Raw genomic sequence first — 24,861 nt, 5'->3', positions numbered from 1 at the left:
GCATTGGACTTATTTTGGACAGAGTGAAACCTCTCGCTTCGCTTCTTCCTCTCTGAAACTATGCATGCATACAAGGACCGGACATTTTTTTATTAAGAGCTCAATGGAAACACTGAAAAGGCTATTGCCTATTATTGAACATGGAACTCCTGTAATGAAGCAGCTCATATAAAACATTTTCAAACACTTGCCCAAATGCAATTTGCGGAAATCACAGTTCTAAACTGCACACCTAAATGTGAGTACTTCCACGTGACAGATGAACATTTCCATTAGAAACTTAGAAAGATGGGGAATCTAATAGCAACTACTATGATGGGTTGCTAATATGACTAGGATTGTGCTTTCGGCTTCTGGACAACAAAAGAAAGTTGATATGAAAACCAATAAAACAGGAGAAAAATGCTGGTTAACGGCATGAGCAATTCTTTATAAAATAATTGCCTCTACATTTCTATGGATGGATTTTCGCAAGGCTACTTTGAAGCAAGGTAAGACTTACCTCGTTATTTGAAGTAAAGTAAAACGTTCAGGTTTCAAACAATTATACTGCCTCAAGCTCACATAGCAAAGAGGTGGGAGGCACGCTGATAGTCAAAGGTAGGCAGGCTATAGCCTATGCATCTGAATGAAGAACGGGAGGTGCGCAAATTAACCTACAGACCGATATGCATGACAGGTCAAATGTATTTCCGCTGGCTAACCGATTAACATCCCTACTGTCATCATTTCTGATTGAAGGAATTGGCATGAAACAGACCTTTTGGTGTCCACGATTAAAGACCCTCTTTCTCTCCCTCCCTCTGATTCAGATAAAGAGTCTGGGACATTATGAGCAGTATGTGGGAGGATAATTGGGACAAAAGGCCTGCTTGTTGTGCATTGTGTAAAGGGGTGACGTCAGGGCTAGCCTCCACATCCACTGGAGTCATTCCATAGACACACACACGCTTGACAAACACCCTGCCAGGGCTGATCCTAAACATTGGCTTTAAAGAGTGTATGAAGGTGAGGTTCAGACTAGCCTGAGATGTTTCTTGGTCAACAGTGACACAAACACACACAAAATATCCTCTTGGGGAGATTTCAATAGTGCTGCAACATGTAGGCCTATAACTCCAATTGACACTGACTGTGTCAGGCATCAGAGGGTTGGTGGAAATACAATTCATATTCTGACCATCTCTGAAACACAGACAATACCTTTACAGTGGTAGCAACACAAGTGGTAGCAACACAAGGTTATAACATTTACAGAAAATACAAATACCAGTGGTGGTGTTAAGGTTTACATTCAGAACCACATGCCTGTAAAGATTAGAGAGGATCTCATGTTAAATACTGTTGAAGTAATATGGCTACAGGTTCATGTTCCCCACCTAAAGCCCATTCTTGTGGGAAGCTGCTTTCATCAAGCTGCGCACTCAAGGAAAAACATCATACTGTAACCAGTGCCTGCAACCTGGTTCAGGTTCAGTCAACCTACCTGGGTAGTTACAAACAACTAGGGTTGGAAACTTTCCGGTAAATTTCCAGAATTATTCAGGAAATTTTCCATGGGAAGTTAAGTGCGGGAATTTAGCTTAAATTAATCAAAAAAGTTAGCTTATAACCATTAACCTTTGTGGGATACACAAGGGAATTGTAGGTCTTATGCCATATTTTGGTTAAACTATCCCCAATTCAATGGAATTGCAACCCTCTGCATGCACAGTGCATTCTTCAATCACATGTGCAGTGCACTCGTCCATCACATGTACAGCTGATTCTCAAGCTCTTGCACACTAATGAGATGCTATTGAGCCCATACAACTACACTGTCTGAGCCAAGGACTACATGCTTTCTGGTACATTTTGATTACAATACTGGGTGGGGTAAATATATTTTTTATGACATACATGATTTTTTGTTAACTAGTAGCCTACAGAAAACTGTGTTTAAATCATTTCTAACTTAATTTCTGCTAGTTTGTTTTTGCTACCATGTGGGTTTCAGCTTGCTTGAGCCTACTAACTGAGGAGTGTTAATTCACCCGTTTCCATACATTTAATTTAAAAACATTTATCTTACAAAGTAGTTGTTTAATCAAACTTTTCTAATCTTTACAGGAAAACGCCACGGGCACTTCCTGATGTGTGGAGACATTTCACTGCAGCTAGCTAACTATAGCTACAGATTGTTGTTTTGCTTTGTTTTTGGGGAAGAACATTGTTTGCATCCATAAGCTAGCTAGCTTTTTTTTAATGACCAGCACTATAGGTGCGTGAGACAACTTTACCAGCATCGTAGCATACGTATCGATAAATCGTTGTGACATATGAAATATGAGTGATAGCGTAATCAATGTGTAATTAGCAAGTAAAAAAAATGTATGAACGCGTTAAATTATTATGTGACATGCAGTCATATTCAGATCCTGATTAGTCAACAGGCTTATTTGACACGTCAAATAGTGCTAAATTGTATCTTTTTTGACACGCAAAGACCCAAACCGAGTTCCATAGAAACGGTGTTCCACAAATAGCCGACCAATTAGCCTGTAACCAACCCTTTGTAAAGTTTGAAAAAATAGTGTTTGACCAGATACAATGCTATTTTACAGTAAACAAATTGACAAGACTTTAAGCACGCTTATAGGAAAGGACATTCAACAAGCATAGCACTTACACAAGTGACTGATTGGCTGAGAGAAATTGATGATAAAAAAACTGGGGGCTATTTTGTTAACTTTTTTAAGATAGGGGGCAGCATTCGGAATTTTGGATGAGAAGCGTGCCCAAAGTAAACTGCCTGCTACTCAGGCCCAGAAGCTAGGATATACATGTAATTGGTAGATGTGGATAGAAAACACTCTAAAGTCTCTAAAACTGTTAAAATAATGTCTGTGAGTATAACAGAACTTATTTGGCTGGCGAAACCCCGAGGACAAGCCATCCAGGATTTTCTTTTTTTTGGAGGTGACAGTGTTTTCAATGGGTTTTCTATGTGGATCTAGATTTCTTAGGCACTTGCTTGCAGTTCCTATTGCTTCCACTGGATGTCAACAGTCTTTAGAAATTGGTTGATGTTTTTCTTTTAAGTAATGAAGAAGTATTGCTGTTCAGAACGAGGGTCGAGTCTACTGTACTGTTGTGATTGGGGCGCGCGACAACAAAGCTCGCTCCACTTTGTTTTCATCCAGTATTGAACACAGTTTATCCCGTCTTAAATTTGATCGATTATTTACGTAAAAAAATACCTAAAGTTGTATTAGGAAAGTTTTTGAAATGTTTGGATCAAGATTACAGGTAACTTATTAGATATTTTGAAGTCATGTTGCGCGAGTTGGAACCGGTGTTTTTCTGAATAAAACACACCAAATAAATTTACATTTTGGAGATATAATGACGGAATTTATCGAACAAAAGGACCATTTATGATGTTTATGGGACATATTGGAGTGCCAACAGAAGAAGATCTTCAAAGGTAAGCCATGAATTATATCGTTATTTCTGGGTTTTGTGTCGCGACTGGCAGGTTGAATTATGATTGTCATGTGTTTGTTTGATGGGGTGCTGTCCTCATAATAGTATGGTTTGCTTTCGCCGTAAAGCCTTTTTGAAATCTGACACGGTGGCTAGATTAACAAGAAGTTAAGCTTTAATTTGGTGTATTGCACTTGTGAATGTATGAAAGTTAAATATTTCTAATAATTTTGGGGGAATTTCGCACTCTGCCATTTCACCGGATGTTGTCGAAACGTTCCGCTAGCGGAACCCCTAGCCATAAAAGGTTTTAAGACTTCAGTGCGGCTTTTGACATTATCGATCATAGTCTGCAACTGGAAAACAAATATGTGTGATGGCTTTACATCCAGAGGGTGTTCTTTTTTGGTATTTTATTATGATCCCCATTAGCTGTTACAAAAGAAGCAGCTACTCTTCCTGGGGTCCACACAAAACATGACGCAATACATAACATTAATAGACAAGAACAGTACAAGGACAGAACTACATTAAAAAATAAATAAATTAAAAGGCACACGTAGACTACATATCAACACATACAAACTATCGAGGTCAAACAGGGAGAGGTGTTGCTTTATCGTTTTTTTTTAAACCATGTTTGCTGTTTATTAGAGCAATACGAGATGGAATGGAGTGCCATGCAAAAATGGCTTTATGTAATACTGTATGCTTTCTTGAATTTGTTCTGGATTTGGGGACTGTGAAAAGATCCCTGGTGGCATGTCTGGTAGAGTAAGTGTGTGTGTCAGAGCTGTGTGTAAGTTGGCTATGCAAACAACGGGATTTTCACCACATTAATGTTTCTTATAAAAATAATAAGTGATGCAGTCAGTCTCTCCTCAACTCTTAGCCAAGAGAGACTGGCTTGCATAGTATTTATATCAGCCCTCTGATTACAACGAAGAGCAAGACTTGCCACTCTGTTCTGGGCTAGCTGCAGCTTAACTAGGTCTTTCCTTGCAGCACTCAAACACACAATAATCAAGGTAAGACAAAACTAGAGCCTGCAGAAGTTGATTAGAGTTATTAAAGTAGAAACTCTAAACATTTGAGGATCTGAGGACCCATGCCAAATCTTTTCAGTCTCCTGAGGGGGGAATAGGTTTTGTTGTGCGCTCTTCACGACTGTCTTGGTGTGCTTGGACCATGTTAGTTGGTTGGTGATGTGGACACCAAGGAACTTCAAGCTCTCAACCTGCTCCACTACAGCCCTGTCGATGAGAAAGGGGGCGTGCTCGGTCCTCCTTTCCCTGTAGTCCACAATCTTCTCCTTTGTCTTGATCACGTTGAGGTCTCTGACCTCCTCATAGTCTCATCATTCCAGGGTTTCTTTATTTTTACTATTTTCAACATTATAGAATAATAGTGAAGACATCAAAAATATGAAATACACAGACGGAATCATGTAATAACCAAAAAAGTGTTAAACAAATCAAAATATATTTTATATTTGAGATTCTTCAAAGTAGCCACCTTTTGCCTTGACAGCTTCGCACACTCTTGGCATTCTCTAAACCAGATTCATGAGGTAGTCCCCTAGAATGCATTTCAATTAACAGGTGTGCCTTGTTAAAAGTTAATTTATGCAATTTATTTCCTTCTTAATGCGTTTGAGCCAATCAGTTGTGTTGTGACAAGGTAGGAGTGGTATACAGAAGATTGTTGTATTTGGTAAAAGACCAAATCCATATGATGGTAAGAACAGCTCAAAAAAGCAGAGAGAAACGACAGTCCATCATTACTTCAAGACATGAAGGTCAATAAATCAGAACTTTGCAGTCGTAAAAACCATCAAGCACTATGATGAAACTGTCTCTCATGAAGACAGCCACAGGAAAGGAAGACCCAGAGCTACCGCTACTGAAGAGGATACGTTCATTAGAGTTAACTGCACCTCAGATTGCTGCCGAAATAAATTCTTAACAGAATTCAAGTTAACAGACATCTCAACATCAAATGTTCAGAGTAGAGGTCGACCGATTATGATTTTTCAACGCCGATACCGATTATTGGAGGGCCAAAAAAAAGCCGATACCGATTAATCTGCCAATTTTTACATATATATTTGTAATAATGACAATTACAACAATACTGAATGAACACAAATTTAACATAATATAATACATCAATATAATCAATTTAGTCTCAAATAAATAATGAAACATGTTCAATTTGGTTTCAATAATGCAAAAACAAAGTGTTGAGGAAGAAAGTAAAAGTGCAATATGTGCCATGTAAAAAAAGCTAACGTTTAAATTCCTGGCTCAGAACATATGAAAGCTGGTGGTTCCTTTTAACATGAGTCTTCAATATTCCCAGGTAAGAAGTTTTAGGTTGTAGTTATTATAGGACTATTTCGCTTTGACTATTGGATGTTCTAATAGGTACTTTAGTATTGCCAGCCTAATCTCGGGAGTTGATAGGCTTGAAGTCATAAACAGTGCAATGCTTGAAGCATTGTGAAGAGCTGCTGGCAAATGCAGGAAAGTGCTGTTTGAATGAATGCTTACGAGCCTGCTGCTGCCTACCACCGTTCAGTCAGACTGGTCTATCAAATCATAGACTTAATTATAATAACACAGAAATACGAGCCTTAGGTCATTAATATGGTCAAATCCGGAAACTATCATTTCGGGAAAAAAAAACATGAATCTTTCAGTGAAATACGGAACCATTCCGTATTTTATCTAACGGGTGGCATCCATAAGTCTAAATATTGCTGTTACATTGCACAACCTTTAATGTTATGTCATAATTATGTACAATTCTGGCAAATTAATTACGGTCTTTGTTAGGAAGAAATGGTCTTCACACAGTTCGCAAAGAGCCAGGCGGCCCAAACTGCTGCATACACCCTGACTCTGCTTGCACAGAACGCAAGAGTGACACAATTTCCCTAGTTAAAAGAAACTCATGTTAGCAGGCAATATTAACTAAATATACAGGTTTAAAAATATATACTTGTGTATTGATTTTAAGAAAGGCATTGATGTTTATGGTTAGGTACACATTGGTGCAACGACAGTGCTTTTTTCGTGAAAGCGCTTGTTAAATCACCCGTTTGGGGAAGTAGGCTGTGATTTAATGATAAATTAACAGGCACCACATCGATTATATGCAACGCAGGACAAGCTAGAAAAACTAGTAATATCATCAACCATGTGTAGTTAACTAGTGATTATGTTAAGATTGATTGTTTTTTATAAGATAAGTTTAATGCTAGCTAGCACCTTACCTTGGCTCCTTGCTGCACTCGCATAACAGGTAGTCAGCCTGCCACACAGTCTCCTCGTGGAGTGCAATGTAATCGGCGTCCAAAAATGCCGATTACTGATTGTTATGAAAACTTGAAATCGCCCCTAATTAAATCGGCCATTAGGATTAATCGGTCGACCTCTAGTTACTACCCTGCATGAATCTGCTGGGAGCTAACCAACCAGTTTCAATGTAAGCTAGCTAACATTAGGCTCTAACTAGCAAAGCAAATGGTTCTGGGATACACGTAATGTTAGCTAGCGAGCTAACAGTACACTTGAAGATGTAATCTGGAGACAGGTGTTTTCTCCATCTCTTTAGCCATCATATTCTAATTCCACTGATTTCAAAACTCGATTCTCCAGAGTGGAGAGTAACACTTATTCAGCTCCACTACATGATACATCAACAAAAAAAAGATGCGTTCGACAGGATTACCGACACAGACTGACCAGCTCAAATAGACGGAAGCCTTCTATATGGCAGAACAATCTGAACTCCTCTCTCGACATGTTCAGCCGACTCATTATCTCAGCCAATCATGACTAGTGGGAAGGCTACTGACTTTCTGTGGCTTAACCAACAAGGCTCGTAATTTAACAATTTTATTCAGATGGCATACAAGTTTGTTATTAAGGCACATGAAAGTTCACATGTTCCAGAAGGCATTTCTACCAAAAAAACACATTTTCCTTTTTTTTTTTAATATATAAAAATCAAAAAGAAAAATTCAAATGGCTCTCTTGTGAAGTCGTTACTTGCAACATATGTCTAGTTTCCTGAAACGGGTCACATGTGGGAACTCCAAGACTGTTGGAAAAGCATTCCTGGTGAAGCTGGTTGAGGCTGCCAAGAGTATGCGAAGCTGTCATCAAGGCAAATTTTGGCTACTTTGAAGAATCTCAAATATAAAATATATTTTGATTTGTTTAACCTGTTATGGCTAGGGGGCAGTATTTTCACGGCTGGATAAAAAAACGTACCCGATTTAATCTGGTTACTACTCCTGCCCAGTAACTAGAATATGCATATAATTATTGGCTTTGGATAGAAAACACTCCAAAGTTTCTAAAACTGTTTGAATGGTGTCTGTGAGTATAACAGAACTCAAATGGCAGGTCAAAACCTGAGAGATTCCTTTACAGGAAGTGGCCTGTCTGACCATTTCTTGAACTTCTTTGCCATCTCTATCTTTTACAAAGGATCTCTGCTCTAACGTGACACTTCCTACGTCTTCCATAGGCGCTCAGAGCCCGGGAAAAACCTGAATGTCGTCATCCCAGCCCCAGGCTGAAACACATTATCGCCTTTCTCAAGTGGCCGATCAAGGGACTGTGGGCTTAGGCGCGTGCCCTGGCCGCCCCCGTCTTTGTGATTTTTCCTCTGTTTGCCGAAAAGGAGATTCCCGGTCGGAATATTATCGCTTTTTTACGAGATAAATTGCATAAAAATTGATTTTAAACAGCGGTTGAAATGCTTCGAAGTACGGTAATGGAATATTTAGAATTTTTTTGTCACGAATTGCGCCATGCGCACAACCCTGATTTACCATTTCGGATAGTGTCTGGGACGCACAAACAAAACGCCGCTATTCGGACATAACGATGGATTATTTTGGACCAAACCAAGATTTGTTATTGAAGTAGCAGTCCTGTGAGTGCATTCTGACGAAGACAACAAAAGGTAATCAAACTTTTATAATAGTAAATCTGATTTTGGTGAAGGCTAAACTTGCCGGGTGTCTAAATAGCTAGCCCGTGATGGCTGGGCTATGTACTTAGAATATTGCAAAATGTGCTTTCACCAAAAAGCTATTTTAAAATCGGACATATCGAGTGCATAGAGGAGTATTGTATCTATAATTCTTAAAATAATTGTTATACTTTTTGTGAACGTTTATCGTGAGTAATTTAGTAAATTGTTAGTAAATTCCCCGGAAGTTTGCGGGGGGTATGCTAGTTCTGAACGTCACATGCTAATGTAAAAAGCTGTTTTTTTATATAAATATGAACTTGATTGAACAAAACATGCATGTATTGTATAACATAATGTCCCAGGTGTGTCATCTGATGAAGATCATCAAAGGTTAGTGCTGCATTTAGCTGTCTTCTGGGTTTTTGTGACATTATATGCTAGCTTGCAAAATGGGTGTCTGATTATTTCTGGCTGGGTAGTCTGCTGACATAATCTAATGTTTTGCTTTCGCTGTAAAGCCTTTTTGAAATCGGACAGTGTGGTTAGATAAAGGAGAGTCTTGTCTTTAAAATGCTGTGAAATAGTCATATGTTTGAAAAATTGAAGTTTGAGGAATTTGTAATTCGCGCCACGCCTATCATTGGATATTGGAGCAGGTGTTCCGCTAGCGGAACGTCTAGATGTAAGAGGTTAACACTTTTTTGGTTACTAAATGATTCCATGTGTTATTTCATAGTTTTGATGTCTCCACTATTATTCTACAATATAGAAAATAGTAAAAATAAACAAAAACCCTTGAATGAGTATGAGGGTCCTAACCTTTCACTGGTACTGTATATGTACAAGTGACAGTTTAAGATCTAAGGTAACGCCAAGTAATTTAGTCTCCTCAATTTGTTCAACAGCCACACCATTCATTACCAGATACAGCTGAGGTCTAGAACTTTGGGAATCGTTTGTACCAAATACAATGCTCTTAGTTTTAGAGATGTTCAGGACCAGTGTATTACTGGCCACCCATTCCAAAACAGACTGCAACTCTTTGTTAAGGGTTTCAGTGACTTCATTAGCGGTGGTTGCTGGAGCCTATATGGTTGAATTAGCATACATGGACACACGTTTTTTTTTATGCCAGGGGCAGGTCATTGGTAAAAATAGAAAAGAGTAGAGGTCCTAGAGAGCTGCCCTGCAGTACACCACACTTCACATGTTTGACATTAGAGAAGCTTCCAATAAAGAAAAACCTCTGTGTTCTATTAGATAGATTGCCATATTGTGGATTCAGAGCTGAGATTGAAAAGCCATTACACAAGTTATCAACAACAGGTTATGGTCATCAAATATAAAAAGGCTGCACTGAAATCTAACAGTACAGCTCCCACAACCTTCTTATTATCAATTTCTTTCAACCAATCATCAGTCATTTGTGTCAGTGGAGTACATGTTGAGTACCCTTCTCTATATGCATGTTGGCAGTCTGTTTACAAAGAAATAGCATTGTATTGGGTCAAAGACCATGTTTTCAAACAGTTTGCTAAGAGCTGGCAGCAAGTTTATAGGTCTGTTAGAACCAGTAAAGGCTGCTTTACCACTCTTGGGCAGCAGAACTACTTTGGCTTCCCTCCAGGCCTGATGACACACACTTTCATCTTGGCCAGGCCTGTGCAATTCCAGTCCTTGGGGGCCTGATTGGTGTCACGTTTTCCCCCATCCCTAGAAAGCACAGCTGATTTAAACTAATTGCATTCTAAACTGAAGATCATGATTAGTTGATTGTTGGAGTCAGGTGTGTTAGCTGGGACTGGGACAAAAGTGTGACACCAATCAGGCCCCTGAGGACTGGAGTAGCCCAGGACTGCTCTCGGCTCAGATTAATGATATGGCAGATAAGAGTGGCTATAGAATACGTTACCATACTCCGTAGCTTTCAATCTAAATTGTCAATGCCAGGAGGTTTGTCATTATTAATCAATAACTTTAATGTAAGCCACTCCAACATAATTTAGGTAGAATCAGGAATTCCTCAGGGGAGCTGTCTAGGCCCATTACATTTTTCAAACATTACTAACGACATGCCACTAGCTTTGAGTAAAGCCAGAGTGTCTATGGATGACTCAACACTATACACATCAGCTACTACAGCGACTGAAATGACTGCAACACTTAACATAGAGCTACAGTTCGTTTCAGAATGGGTGGCAAGAAATAAGTTAGTCATAAATATTTCAAAAGCAAAAGCATTGTATTTGGGACAAATACTTCACTAAACCCTAAACCTCAACTAAATCTTGTAATGAATAATGTGGAAAATGAGCAGGTTGAGGTGACTAAACTGCTTGCAGTAACCCTGGATTGTAAACTGTCATGGTCAACCGTATTGAACATGACAGGCTCCCGAGTGGCGCAGTGGTCTAAGACATGGCATCTCAGTGCAAGAGGCTTCACTGCAGTACCTGGTTCGAATCCAGGCTGCATCACATCCGGCCGTGATTGAGAGTCCCATAGGGTGGTGCACAATTGGCCCAGCGTTGTCCGGGTTTGGCCGTCATTGTAAATAAGAATTTGTTCTAAACTGACTTGCCTAGTTAAATAAAAAAATTGATACAACAGTAGCTAAGATGGGGAGAAGTGTATCCATAATAATGCACTGCTATACCTTCTTAACAGCACTATCAACAAGGCAGCTCCTACAGACTCTAGTTTAGTCGCACGTGGTCAGGTGCCACAAAGAAGAAATTAGGAAAATTGCAATTTGCTCAGAACAAGTCAGCACGACTGGCAGCAGAGAGCAAACATTAATATGTCCTGGCTCAAAGTGGAGGAGAGATTGACTTCACCACTACTTGTATTTGTGAGAGGTATTGACATGTTGAAAGCACCGAGGTGTCTGTTTAAGGGACTAGCACACAGCTCAGACACCCATGCATAACCCACAAGACATGACACCAGAGGGCTCTTCACAGTCTCCAAGTCCAGCACAGACTAGGGGAGGCACACAGTACTACAGAGCCATGACTACATCAAACTGTATTCCACATCAGGTAACTGATGCAAGCAGTAGAATCAGATTAGAAAAAACATAAAAATACACCTTATGGAACAGCGGGGACTGTGAAGCAACACCAACATAGGCACAGAGACATGCATACACACATGATAACATACCCACTATACACACACACGTACACACAGATTTTGTATTGTAGATATGTGGTAGTGAAGTAGGGGCCTGAGGGCACACACACAGTGTGTTGTAAAATCTGTTATGAATGTATTGTAATGTTTAAAAACTGTATAACTGCCTTAATTTTGCCAGACCCCAGAAAGAGTAGCTGCTGTCTTGGCAGCAGCTAATGTGGATCCATAAATACAAATGACAAGCAACAGCCTCTGTTTTGTGCAGAAAAGCTGGGGTTTTCGATGTGTGAGGGGAGAGAGCGCTCAAAAACAAAGACAGAAGAGGGAAAGCTATAGACTGCAGAGCCACCATGTTAGAAAGGTCAAACAAGAGAAGGTCAGAGGGGGGAGTGAACCGAACCATAGACTCTGGGCTTGGTCCTAACTCCAACATCAGCGTCCACATTCATTCTTCTTATGTGAGAGAACGCTTTGTCCACCACTGGAAACCAAGTGGCCGGGCAATAAAATAGCACAAAAGTAGAGGGGAAGGAAAGGAGGGAGAAAGTAACAAAGATCATTGGGGAAGTGAGAGACAGGAGAATTATGGAAACAGTAAGAAGGTGAGGTTGGGGGAGGGCTTGTGGAAACAATGGCTACCTACTGCATCATTGTGAGTAATATCCAAACTATATATATTTGCCTCCCCCCTTCACCATACGTTTTCACCTAACTGCATTAATTTCTGGTATGCTTCATTCAGATTAAAGCGAAGTCAATCACAAATTAAATGAGCCATGGGCTTGGCTCCTGCTGCAGATCAAATGTATTTTATAAAGCCCTTTTTACATTTTCAGTTGTCACAAAGTGCTTTACAGACACCCAGCCTAGAATTTCAAAGAGCAAGCAATGCAAAGGCAGAAGCAGAAGAAAAGGTAGGTCACAGAGATGCCAAGGGGGAGGCATCACGACTAGAGGTCGACCGATTATGATTTTTCAACGCCGATACCGATTATTGGAGGACAAAAAAAAGACGATAGCGATTAATTGGCCAATTTTTATATACATATTTGCAATAATGACAATTACAACAATACTGAATGAACAATGAACACTTATTTTAACTTAATAATACATCAATAAAATATATTTAGTCTCAAATAAATAATGAAACATGTTCAATTTGGTTTCAATAACACAAAAATAAAGTGTTGGAGAAGAAAGTAAAAGTGCAATATGTGCCATGTAAAAAGCTAACATTTAAGTTCCTTGCTCAGAACATGAGAACATATGAAAGATGGTGGTTCCTTTTAACACGAGTCTTCAATATTCCCAGATAAGAAGTTTTAGGCTGTAGTTACTATAGGACTATTTCTCTCTATACAATTTGTATTTCATATACCTTTGACTAATGATGTTCTAATAGGTACTTTAGTATTGCCAGCCTAATTTAGGGAGTTGATAGGCTTGAAGTCTTAAACCGCGCAATGCTTGAAGCATTGAGAAGAGCTGCTGGCAAAGTGCTGTTTGAATGAATGCTTACGAGCCTGCTGCTGCCTACCACCGCTCAGTCAGACTGCTCTATCAAATCATAGACTTAATTATAATATAATAACAAACAGAAATACGAGCCTTAGGTCATTAATATGGTCAAATCCGGAAACTATCATTACGAAAACAACACGTTTATTCTTTCAGTGAAATACATAACCGTTCTGTATTTTATCTAACGTGTGGCATCCATAAGTCTAAATATTGCTGTTACATTGCACAACCTTCAATGTTATGTCATAATTACGTGAAATTCTGGCTAATTAGTTCGCAACGAGCCAGGCGGCCCAAACTGTTGCATATACCCTGACTCTGCGTGCAATGAACACAAGAGAATTGACACAATTTCCTTAGGTTAATATTGCCTGCTAACATGAATTTCTTTTAACTAAATATGCAGGTTTAAAAACATATGCTTCTGTGTATTGATTTTAAGAAAGGCATTGATGTTTATGGTTAGGTACATTCGTGCAACAATTGTGCCTTTTTTCACAAATGCGCTTTTGTTAAATCATCCCCCGTTTGGCAAAGTTGGCTGTCTTCCTTAGGAAGAAATAGTCTTCACACAGTTCGCAACGAGCCAGGTGGCCCAAACTGCTGCATATACCCTAACTCTGTTGCACAGAACGCAAGAGAAGTGACAATTTCCCTAGTTAAAAGAAATTCATGTTAGGAGGCAATATTAACTCAATATGCAGGTTTAAAAATATATACTTGTGTATTGATTTTAAGAAAGGCGGTAATGTTTATGGTTAGGTACACATTGGTGCAACGACAGGTGCTTTTTTTGGCAAATGCGCTCGTTAAATCACCCGTTTGGGGAAGTAGGCTGTGATTCAATGATAAATTAACAGGTACCACATCGATTATGTGCAACACAGGACAAGCTAGATAAACTAGTAATATCAACCATGTGTAGTTAGCCTGTGATTACGTTAAGATTGATTGTTTTTTATAAGATACATTTAATGCTAGCTAGCACCTTACCTTGGCTCCTTGCTGCACTCGCATAACAGGTAGTCAGCCTGCCACGCAGTCTCCTCATGGAGTGCAATGTAATCGGCCATGATCGGTGTCCAAACATGCCGATTACCGATTGTTATGAAAACTTGAAATCGGCCCTAATTAATCGGCTACTCCGATTAATCGGTCGACCTCTAATCACGACCAAGTCAATCGCCGCAGTTCACCCACCAAATATTGTTAAAATGGATGGTCTCAAAATACACTATAACAGCAATGCACTGCGATAACGCATATGAATATGAATTGCTGAGAGCTAATGTGACAAGACAGAGGTGCGTGTGTTGTGTGGTGTTTTGGCAATTAGCATCTGTAAAATCTGTGGCTTGCTCACTCCACTGTGTTAATTCAATTTACAGGTGAATTCAATTCTGTTTGCAGGATAGCTTTTGTCCATATTACATTTTTGAGAGGAACCTTGTAATGTCTCACAAAAGGCCTGGGCTTGAACAATGCACTAAAACACACTTGAGGCAAGAGTGACACAGAACCCCCTTCTCTCTAGGTCCTAAAAGAGTGAACGGACACACTTGTCCTGTAAATTGGATGATGTGGTCCATCATATAGGCAGTATTTGATGCAAGAAAATACTGTATGATGCAATAGTAGGTTACATCACATGCCTAACAGGTTGGTTAGTATTAATGAAAATATTGCTTTTATTATTTTATAGTGAAAACAACTAAAGTTCTCTATACAATTCTGCTTTCATGCAAGGCAACACAAAATAAGTGTAATAGGATATCTGAAAGCCCTCCTAGCAAAGCTTGAGATTAAACCCAGTGTAGAGTGTCTATTCAACACTGATTAACCACAATAATATTCTGACCTAGCAGCAACCAGAAGCATACCGAATGAATGACAGAACTTGTGAAAAACCTCAAGAGGTTGCATAAAACCACATCATAACGCAACAGTGACAGGTTGTGTATTCACCACTATTTTTGACCCTGGTATTATGACCATGGTTTACTACACTTCCTGACCAAATCGCTGCTCACCATGAACTGGAGATGCAGCTGTCGAGTAGCGAGATCAAACAGATTTGAGTAAAGAAGCACATTTCATCGTTGGCAGTAGACCCTATGGAATATAATGTTTGTAACCGAGGTATTTTTCTGACTGTAAAACAGAGGGAGGTTGCGTCCCAAATGGCACCCAATGCCCTATAGGCTAGTAGTGCAAAGTAGTGAATGAATCTGGTCGAGCACGTGAGGCAAACTTTGGACCTGAGTGCAGGACCTGAATGTTATATAAATAAAAGTGTCAACGTCATCAAGAGAGCTAATTTAGTACAACCGTCTTGGCTAGTTAGGTAGATAGCTAATTAACCCCATCCTAACTTAAAATATAGCAACTGTGTAAAGTAACTAGCTAACGTTAGCTAGGAGGCCCATAATAAATAGAAATGACGGGGCTGCAGTAACGTTAGTTTGGCTGAACACACGTTAGTTATAACGAATTGCAGATTGTGGCTTTTAATTACGTTATGAAATAGCTAACGTTAGAAAGCTGGCGCTAACTTGACAGCTAAAAACAACACTTCACATGTAGTTAGTAGCTATCAGTTCTAGCTAGCGAACGCGTTATCTAGTTAACCACAACCAGCCAAGTTAGTCGGGATATAGCTAGCTAACGTTAACTTGTTAAGCAAATAATACAGCGGATTGACGTTTTTCTCAGTAGTTAGTTATTATTAACCTGGCTCAGAATGAGCTCTGACATCTAGATGACGTTAGCTGGTAAGCATAACATTAGCCAACAACGCATGGCACGTTCAAAACGCACTTCAAATGCTAGCCAGTTCACGTCGAAGCTTTTACTATAGCTTGGTAACTAGCTAGCTACCAATACGTCAATCTCAAATAAACTCTACATTGGTATTTGGCGGCTTGCAACTTACACAAGTTGTCTTCACGCAGGAGTGCTTGATTCAGCCCAGCCCATTCCCTCGTCCTGTGCTGGGGCAAACAGACCGCCGTTAGTTAGCCTACGCTATGTCAAATAATGCGTGTATGCCCCATCTAGCGTCCAAAAGAAGAACTGCGTTTTTTAATGCAAAGCCAAAGACTTGATATATTGGTCAAAGAAAGCTCTAGCACCGTTCCCGCTATTACGCTCATGGCTCCTTTGACAAACTTGCCAGATCTTATTGCTATCACATCAACTAGAGACACTAGCAGCCTACTCTCATATCATGTCATATACAACACAGGCATAGCACACATTGGCCTATTATAAGCAGCAGCGAGGCCCAGTACACTCAAATTGATGATCAAACATACCTCCAACAATCTAACAAATATTATTTCAACATTTCATCTAATTGGCATATCTAATGTAAATAGCAGTAAGCAAATACAAGGAGAAATGTATCCCACTGCTGTGCTTTTCAGTTGACCCTAGGCCAATGTATAGGGTAATACTACAATTTACCAGGATAATGCAGTTTAGTCGGACTCAATGTACTCTACAGTGCCTTCAGAAAGTATTCAAACCACTTTTTCCACATTTTGTTGTGTTACAAAGTGGGATTAAAATGGGTGTAATTGTCATTATTTGTAAATGATCTACAGAAAATATTCTGTAATGTCAAAGTGTAAGAAATTCAAACATTTGTAAAAACAAATATATACACTGCTCAAAAAAATAAAGGGAACACTTAAACAACACAATGTAACTCCAAGTCAATCACACTTCTGTGAAATCAAACTGTCCACTTAGGAAGCAACACTGATTGACAATAAATGTCACATGCTGTTGTGCAAATGGAATAGACAACAGGTGGAAATTATAGGCAATTAGCAAGACACCCCAATAAAGGAGTGGTTCTGCAGGTGGGGATCACAGACCACTTCTCAGTTCCTATGCTTCCTGGCTGATGTTTTGGTCACTTTTGAATGCTGGCGGTGTTTCACTCTAGTGGTAGCATGAGACGGAGTCTACAACCCACACAAGTGGCTCAGGTAGTGCAGCTCATCCAGGATGGCACATCAATGCGAGCTGTGGCAAGAAGGTTTGCTGTGTCTGTCAGCGTAGTGTCCAGAGCATGGAGGCGCTACCAGGAGACAGGCCAGTACATTAGGAGACGTGGAGGAGGCCGTAGGAGGGCAACAACCCAGCAGCAGGACCGCTACCTCCACCTTTGTGCAAGGAGGAGCAGGAGAAGCACTGCCAGAGCCCTGCAAAATGACCTCCAGCAGGCCACAAATGTGCATGTGTCTGCTCAAACGGTCAGAAACAGACTCCGTGAGGGTGGTATGAGGGCCCGACGTCCACAGGTGGGGGTTGTGCTTACAGCCCAACACCGTGCAGGACGTTTGGCATTTGCCAGAGAACACCAAGATTGGCAAATTCGTCACTGGCGCTCTGTGCTCTTCACAGATGAAAGCAGGTTCACACTGACCACGTGACAGATGTGACAGAGTCTGGAGACGCTGTGGAGAACGTTCTGCTGCCTGCAACATCCTCCAGCATGACCGGTTTGGTGGTGGGTCAGTCATGGTGTGGGGTGGCATTTCTTTGGGGGGCTGCACAGCCCTCCATGTGCTCGCCAGAGGTAGCCTGACTGCCATTAGGTACCGAGATGAGATCCTCAGACCCCTTGTGAGACCATATGCTGGTGCGGTTGGCCCTGGGTTCCTCCTAATGCAAGACAATGCTAGACCTCATGCGGCTGGAGTGTGTCAGCAGTTCCTGCAAGAGGAAGGCATTGATGCTATGGACTGGCCCGCCCGTTCCCCAGACCTGAATCCAATTGAGCGCATCTGGGACATCATGTCTCTCTCCATCCACCAACGCCACGTTGCACCACAGACTGTCCAGGAGTTGGCGGATGCTTTAGTCCAGGTCTGGGAGGCGATCCCTCAGGAGACCATCCGCCACCTCATCAGGAGCATTCCCAGGCGTTGTAGGGAGGTCAAACAGGCATGTGGAGGCCACACACACTACTGAGCCTCATTTTCACTCGTTTTAAGGACATTACTACAAAGTTGGATCAGCCTGTAGTGTGGTTTTCCACTTTAATTTTGAGTGTGACTCCAAATCCAGACCTCCATGGGTTGATAAATTTGATTTCCATTGATTATTTTTTGTGTGATTTTGTTGTCAGCACATTCAACTATGTAAAGAAAAAAGTATTTAATAAGATTATTTCTTTCATTCAGATCTAGGATGTGTTGTTTAAGTGTTCCCTTTATTCTTTTGCGCAATATATATATATTGAAACATAAAACACGAGCATTTCTTGATTAGAGTCAATACATGTTAGAATCACCTTTGGCAGTGATTACTGCTGTGAGTCTCCTGGATTGTGCAACATTTATCCATTATTCTTTTCAAGAATCTTCAAGCTCTGTCAAGTTGGTTGTTGGTCATTGCTAGACAACCATTTTCAGTTGATGCCATTAATCCTTATTAGACACCTGAGTCAACATGGCTGCACAAACAAGATGTTCTCATCTGTAGTGGAAACAGTGTACAGCTGCAGTAGCAGGATGATTTCCAGACATATCTATAGGCCTCCTGCTCTCAGTGTAAGTTGTAAATTGTAGAAAGCATAATGCCATTGCACAACACTCCTAATCCCCTCATTCTAACAACACATCATACTTGTTGGTCTGACGTGTATAATGAGAAGCATCCAGAAGCTGCACTTGATGCATTTATAAAATTGTTTCTTCCAGTTATTGATAAGCATGCACCTACTAGAATTTTTTTTAATCACTCCTAGTACAAAACTCCATACTGGTCACACTTTTAACCAGTGGTGTAAAGTACTAAAGTTAAAATACTTTAAAGTACTACTTAAGTAGTTGTTTTTAGGTATCTGTACTTTACTATTTATATTTTTGGCTACTTTTACTTCACTACATTCCTAAATAAACGTCTTACACAATAATGTACACTTTCTATACATTTACCCTGACACCCAAAAGTACTTTTCAATGCTTAGCAGGACAGAAAAGTGGTCCAATTCACTCACTTATCAAGAAAACATCCCTGTTCACCCCTACTGCCTCTGATCTGCAGGACTCACTAAGCACAAATGCTTAGTTTGTAAATGATGTCTGCGTGTTGTAGTGTGCCCCTGGCTATCTGTAAATTACATTTTTTATTAAAAACGTTGTGCCGTCTGATCTTACTTAAGTATGTTTAAAATCAAATACTTTTAGACTTTTACTCAAGTAATATTTTTCTTGGTGACTTTCACTTCTACTTGAGTCATTTTCTCTTAATGGATCTTTACTTTTACTCAAGTATGACAATTGTGTACTTTTTCCACCACTGCTTTTAACGCACCCAGTCTTTCATTTATTTGGATTAATTTTGATTGTAAACATCTCTAACAACACAACCATTGATTCAGAATAAGTTTATTGTGAAATATAATGAGAACATTAATCACTAAAACACAACATGATATCTTTTAAATTGAGTTGTTTTAACTACCAGTTAATCCAATAGCAAACAATGTTCGATTTTGGTTTCATCTGACCAGAGCACCTTCTTCCACATGTTTGGTGTGTCTCCCAGGTGGCTAGTGGCAAACTTTAAACAACACTTTTTATGGATATCTTTAAGAAATGGCTTTCTTCTTGCCACTCTTCCATAAAGGCCAGATTTGTGCAGTATACGACTGATTGTTGTCCCATGGACAGAGTCTCCCACCTCAGCTGTAGATCTCTGCAGTTCATCCAGAGTGATCATGGGCCTCTTGGCTGCATCTCTGATCAGTCTTCTCCTTGTATGAGCTGAAAGTTTAGAGGAACGGCCGGGTCTTCGTAGATTTGCAGTGGTCTGATACTCCTTCCATTTCAATATTATCGCTTGCACAGTGCTCCTTGGGATGTTTAAAGCTTGGGAAATCTTTTTGTATCCAAATCCGGCTTTAAACTTCTCCACAACAGTATCTCGGACCTGCCTGGTGTGTTCCTTGTTCTTCATGATGCTCTCTGCGCTTTAAACGGACCTCTGAGACTATCACAGAGCAGGTGCATTTATACGGAGACTTGATTTCACACAGGTGGATTCTATTTATCATCATTAGTCATTTAGGTCAACATTGGATCATTCAGAGATCCTCACTGAACTTCTGGAGAGAGTTTGCTGCACTGAAAGTAAAGGGGCTGAATAATTTTGCACGGCCAATTTTTCAGTTTTTTATTTGTTAAAAAAGTTTGAAATATCCAATAAATTTCGTTCCACTTCATAATTGTGTCCCACTTGTTGTTGATTCTTCACAAAAAATTACAGTTTTATATCTTTATGTTTGAAGCCTGAAATGTGGCAAAAGGTCGAAAAGTTCAAGGGGGTCGAATACTTTCGCAAGGCACTGTATATGGTCACAAATCAGAGATGGGCCCAAAACCATGCCTGACCCACCTCTGCATGGTGGAACCTGAAATTTTCCCACACAATAACATTGGTGACACCTTCACCTTGACAGGCCTGCTCAATTTAATCGAGAAACACAATGTGTGCAGCGTTTTAGGATCCAAGTAATGGCATAGGTCCTACCACACCATCTTCAGAGATAGCTGCGCACATGGAGATGTTTCCCCCACGTTGTCCAGGCACTTGGACGGTCACCCGTTGGCCGATGAGGTTCTACCCACGGCGCCAAGTTTTGGCCAGGTTGAAGCCCGCTTCATCAACAAAGATATACTTGTGATGGTTCACTGCAGCATCAAGCACCATCACCCTCTAAAAATATAATTTGGTGAGTTATTTTTACAGTACAGTTCCAATATGATATTGTGAAGTAGCATGTGCATCAAATATTAACAGTAGTACAGCATATAGTGCTGTACTACTGTTAATATATATATATTATATATATATATATATATATATATATATATATATATATATATATATACCTAATCAGTCAGGTTTCAAGACTGGGCATTCAACTGAGACTGCTCTTCTCTGTGTCACGGAGGCTCTCCGCACTGCTAAAGCTAACTCTCTCTCCTCTGCTCTCATCCTTCTAGACCTATCTGCTGCCTTTGATACTGTGAACCATCAGATCCTCCTCTCCACCCTCTCCGAGTTGGGCATCTCCGGCGCGGCCCACGCTTGGATTGCGTCCTACCTGACAGGTCGCTCCTACCAGGTGGCGTGGCGAGAATCTGTCTCCGCACCATGCGCTCTCACCACTGGTGTCCCCCAGGGCTCTGTTCTAGGCCCTCTCCTATTCTCGCTATACACCAAGTCACTTGGCTCTGTCATATCCTCACATGGTCTCTCCTATCATTGCTATGCAGACGACACACAATTAATCTTCTCCTTTCCCCCTTCTGATAACCAGGCGGCGAATCGCATCTCTGCATGTCTGTCAGACATATCAGTGTGGATGACGGATCACCAGCTCAAGCTGAACCTCGGCAAGACGGAGCTGCTCTTCCTCCCGGGGAAGGACTGCCCGTTCCATGATCTCGCCATGACGGTTGACAACTCCCTTGTGTCCTCCTCCCAGAGTGCTAAGAACCTTGGCGTGATCCTGGACAACACCCTGTCGTTCTCCACTAACATCAAGGCGGTGACCCGATCCTGTAGGTTCATGCTCTACAACATTCGCAGAGTACGACCCTGCCTCACACAGGAAGCGGCGCAGGTCCTAATCCAGGCACTTGTCATCTCCCGTCTGGATTACTGCAACTCGCTGTTGGCTGGGCTCCCTGCCTGTGCCATTAAACCCCTACAACTCATCCAGAACGCCGCAGCCCGTCTGGTGTTCAACCTTCCCAAGTTCTCTCACGTCACCCCGCTCCTCCGCTCTCTCCACTGGCTTCCAGTTGAAGCTCGCATCCGCTACAAGACCATGGTGATTGCCTACGGAGCTGTGAAGGGAACGGCACCTCCATACCTTCAGGCTCTGATCAGGCCCTACACCCAAACAAGGGCACTGCGTTCATCCACCACTGGCCTGCTGGCCCCCCTACCTCTGAGGAAGCACAGTTCCCGCTCAGCCCAGTCAAAACTGTTCGCTGCTCTGGCACCCCAATGGTGCAACAAGCTCCCTCACGACGCCAGGACAGCGGAGTCAATCACCACCTTCCGGAGACACCTGAAACCCCACCTCTTTAAGGAATACCTAGGATAAAGTAATCCTTCTAACCCCCCCCCCTTAAAAGATTTAGATGCACTATTGTAAAGTGGTTGTTCCACTGGATATCATAAGGTGAATGCACCATTTTGTAAGTCGCTCTGGATAAGAGCGTCTGCTAAATGACTTAAATGTAAATGTAAATATATATAGTGCTGTACCTGAACATAGTCTGCCCGCAGTTGTTTCACCCGGTTGTTTGTCTCAAAAGGCACCAGGTAAATATGTTTCATAGTGCCTCTTCAAAAAGCGGGTGATTGTTGGTAGGCTGATGGATGCCACATTGGCAAAGGTGTCATCATTCTCCTCAATGGCCTGCTTAATTTCGGACAGCCGTATGTCATTCCTGACCCTCACCATTTCCACCACTGTCCACTCCTGCTGGTCGGTCAGCTCACAGCCATGGCCACCACCATAGGGTCTTCTGTCAATTCTGAGGGTAGAACAGAGTATACTGTCAATAGATCATATTGTAAGAATACTGTAACATGTTTTGTGAATTTACATGCATTACAATATGTAATTTACTGTAAATGTAATGGTAAAGCGTAGTACACATCCTGCAGATTTACCCCATACATAACATTCTTTTGGTGAAATGTTCTCATGATCGAATTGACACCACAATCTTTTCAGATTGTCATTATTTGAACTTATCTGGCAGCCTCTGCAATGGTAAGGCCTCTGTTTACCACATTGTCAAGATTATGGCCCGGACTTCATGAGACACAACAGTTCCTTGCCGTCTGCCTCCCTCTCTCTGATGTCCACCTCTTTGAGGGGGCCCACGCCCACCTTTTTGACCTCTTTGATGGGGCCCATGCCCACCTCTCTGACCTCTTTGATAGGGCCCACGCCCACCTTTTTGACCTCTTTGATGGGGCCCATGCCCACCTCTCTGACCTCTTTGATAGGGCCCATGCACACCTTTTTGACCTCTTTGATGGGGCCCATGCCCACCTCTTTTACCTCTTTGATGGGGCCCATGCTTGGATTAAGTGATGGTCAAATATATTTTTAAACAAATGAGGAGTGAATCATATGAAAAGTATTGTGAGCGTTGCATTGTGAAAGGCAATTACTTTATTTCAAAGGTATTTCTAGATGAAACACTCATTATGTTTGGTGAAAAAGCTACTGTGTGATTTTGTGTCAATTGTAAAAAAAACCAAAAAAAAACACTAATAATACAAAAAAGCCTTTTTGATGATCTGTTTGGAGTTTTGTACTAAGAGTTGCGAAATTTTGTGAAGTTAGTGTGGGGAAATTATTGTTGTCCATCAGTAATGAGAAACCACCTGGTATTGACAACGTAGATAGAAAGCTACTGAGGATGGTGGCAGACTATATTAACACTCCTATTTGTCATATCTTTAATCTGTTTGTCCTCAGACCTGGAGGGAAGCCAAAGTTGTTCCGCTACCCAAGAATGGTAAAGCACCCTTTACTGGTTCTAACAGCTGACCAGTCAGCTTGCTCCCAACTCTTAGCAAACTTTAGGAAAAAAATGGTGTTTGACCAGATACAATGGTATTTCTCTCTAAAGAAATTAACAACAGACTTTCAGCATGCTTATAGAGAAGGGGACTCAACATGTACTGCACTGACACAAATGACTGATGATTGGTTGAAAGAAATTGATAAGAAGAAGATTGTGGGAGCTGTACTGTTAGATTTCAGTGCAGCCTTTGATATTATTGACCATAACCTGTTGTTGAAAAAATGTGTGTGTTATGGCTTTTCAACCTCTGCCATATCATGGATTCAGAGCTATCTATCTAATAGAACACAGAGGGTCTACTTTATTGGAAGCTTCTCTAATGTTAAACATGTAAAGTGTGATTGTACGGTATGCAGGGAAGCTCTCTTAGCCCTCTACTCTTTTCTATTTTTACCTATGACCTGCCACTGGCATGTAACAAGGCCTGTCTGTCTACACTGTATATATGCTGATGAATCAACCCTATACGTGTCAGTTTTAGAATGGATGGCCAGTAATAAACTGGTTCTGAACATCTCTAAAAGTAAGAGCATTGTATTTGGTACAAATCATTCCCCAAATTCTAGAATCTGGTAAGGAACTGGCGTGACTGTTGAGCAAGTTGAGGAGACTAAATTACTTGGTATTACCTTAGATTGTAAACTGTCATGGTCAAACATATTGATTCAATGGTTGTAAATATGGGGAGAGGTCTGCCCGATAAAGAGATGCTCTACTTTTTCTTTTTACATTTTAGCATATTAGGGATTAAAACCAGCATACTGGAGACCCTCGATGCACACACAAGGTGAGGAAGCCCTGACAAATGTATGGACCCAGCTAAACACTCACCAATAGTTTCTTGAATGTTATGAGCCTACCCAATCATGTATGCTTATTTATCTGGTATTTTAATATTAACAGTTGCACACCACTAAGGAAAACACAGTAAAGCATTTATGATCAGTACCTGCTTTGCTCAGGTCTTGTTTAGAACCATTTCTTATACTGTACCTTTCAGACTACTATGCTGTCCATGACTGCGTGCCTGTAGTAGTTCAGTAAACACGTGGAAGGGTAGTAGCGAAACAGACCAACAACCCAACACTGATGAGGAATCTGT

At 40.8% G+C, this 24,861-nt stretch overlaps 1 protein-coding gene across 13 annotated transcripts in view; it reads right to left on the bottom strand.

Annotated features, from left to right (window-relative positions):
- LOC106607536 (pleckstrin homology domain-containing family A member 1) overlaps positions 1-16,236 on the bottom strand; it is a 76,621-nt gene extending 60,385 nt beyond the window's left edge. For 8 of the 13 annotated variants that reach the window (XM_045721320.1, XM_014204610.2, XM_014204619.2 and 5 more), the window contains exon 1: positions 16,052-16,235. The gene's annotated coding sequence lies outside the window, so the exon portion shown is untranslated. Of the gene's footprint in view, positions 1-15,149; positions 15,311-16,051 lie in introns of those variants that run through there. The other 5 variants (XM_045721288.1, XM_014204579.2, XM_014204651.2 and 2 more) reach the window with 2 other exon arrangements.
- Between the last annotated feature and the right edge of the window lie 8,625 nt (positions 16,237-24,861).

Source organism: Salmo salar, chromosome ssa01, assembly GCF_905237065.1.
Source record: "Salmo salar chromosome ssa01, Ssal_v3.1, whole genome shotgun sequence".
Classification (NCBI taxonomy): domain Eukaryota; kingdom Metazoa; phylum Chordata; class Actinopteri; order Salmoniformes; family Salmonidae; genus Salmo; species Salmo salar.
This window is presented reverse-complemented; position numbering and strand designations above follow the sequence as displayed.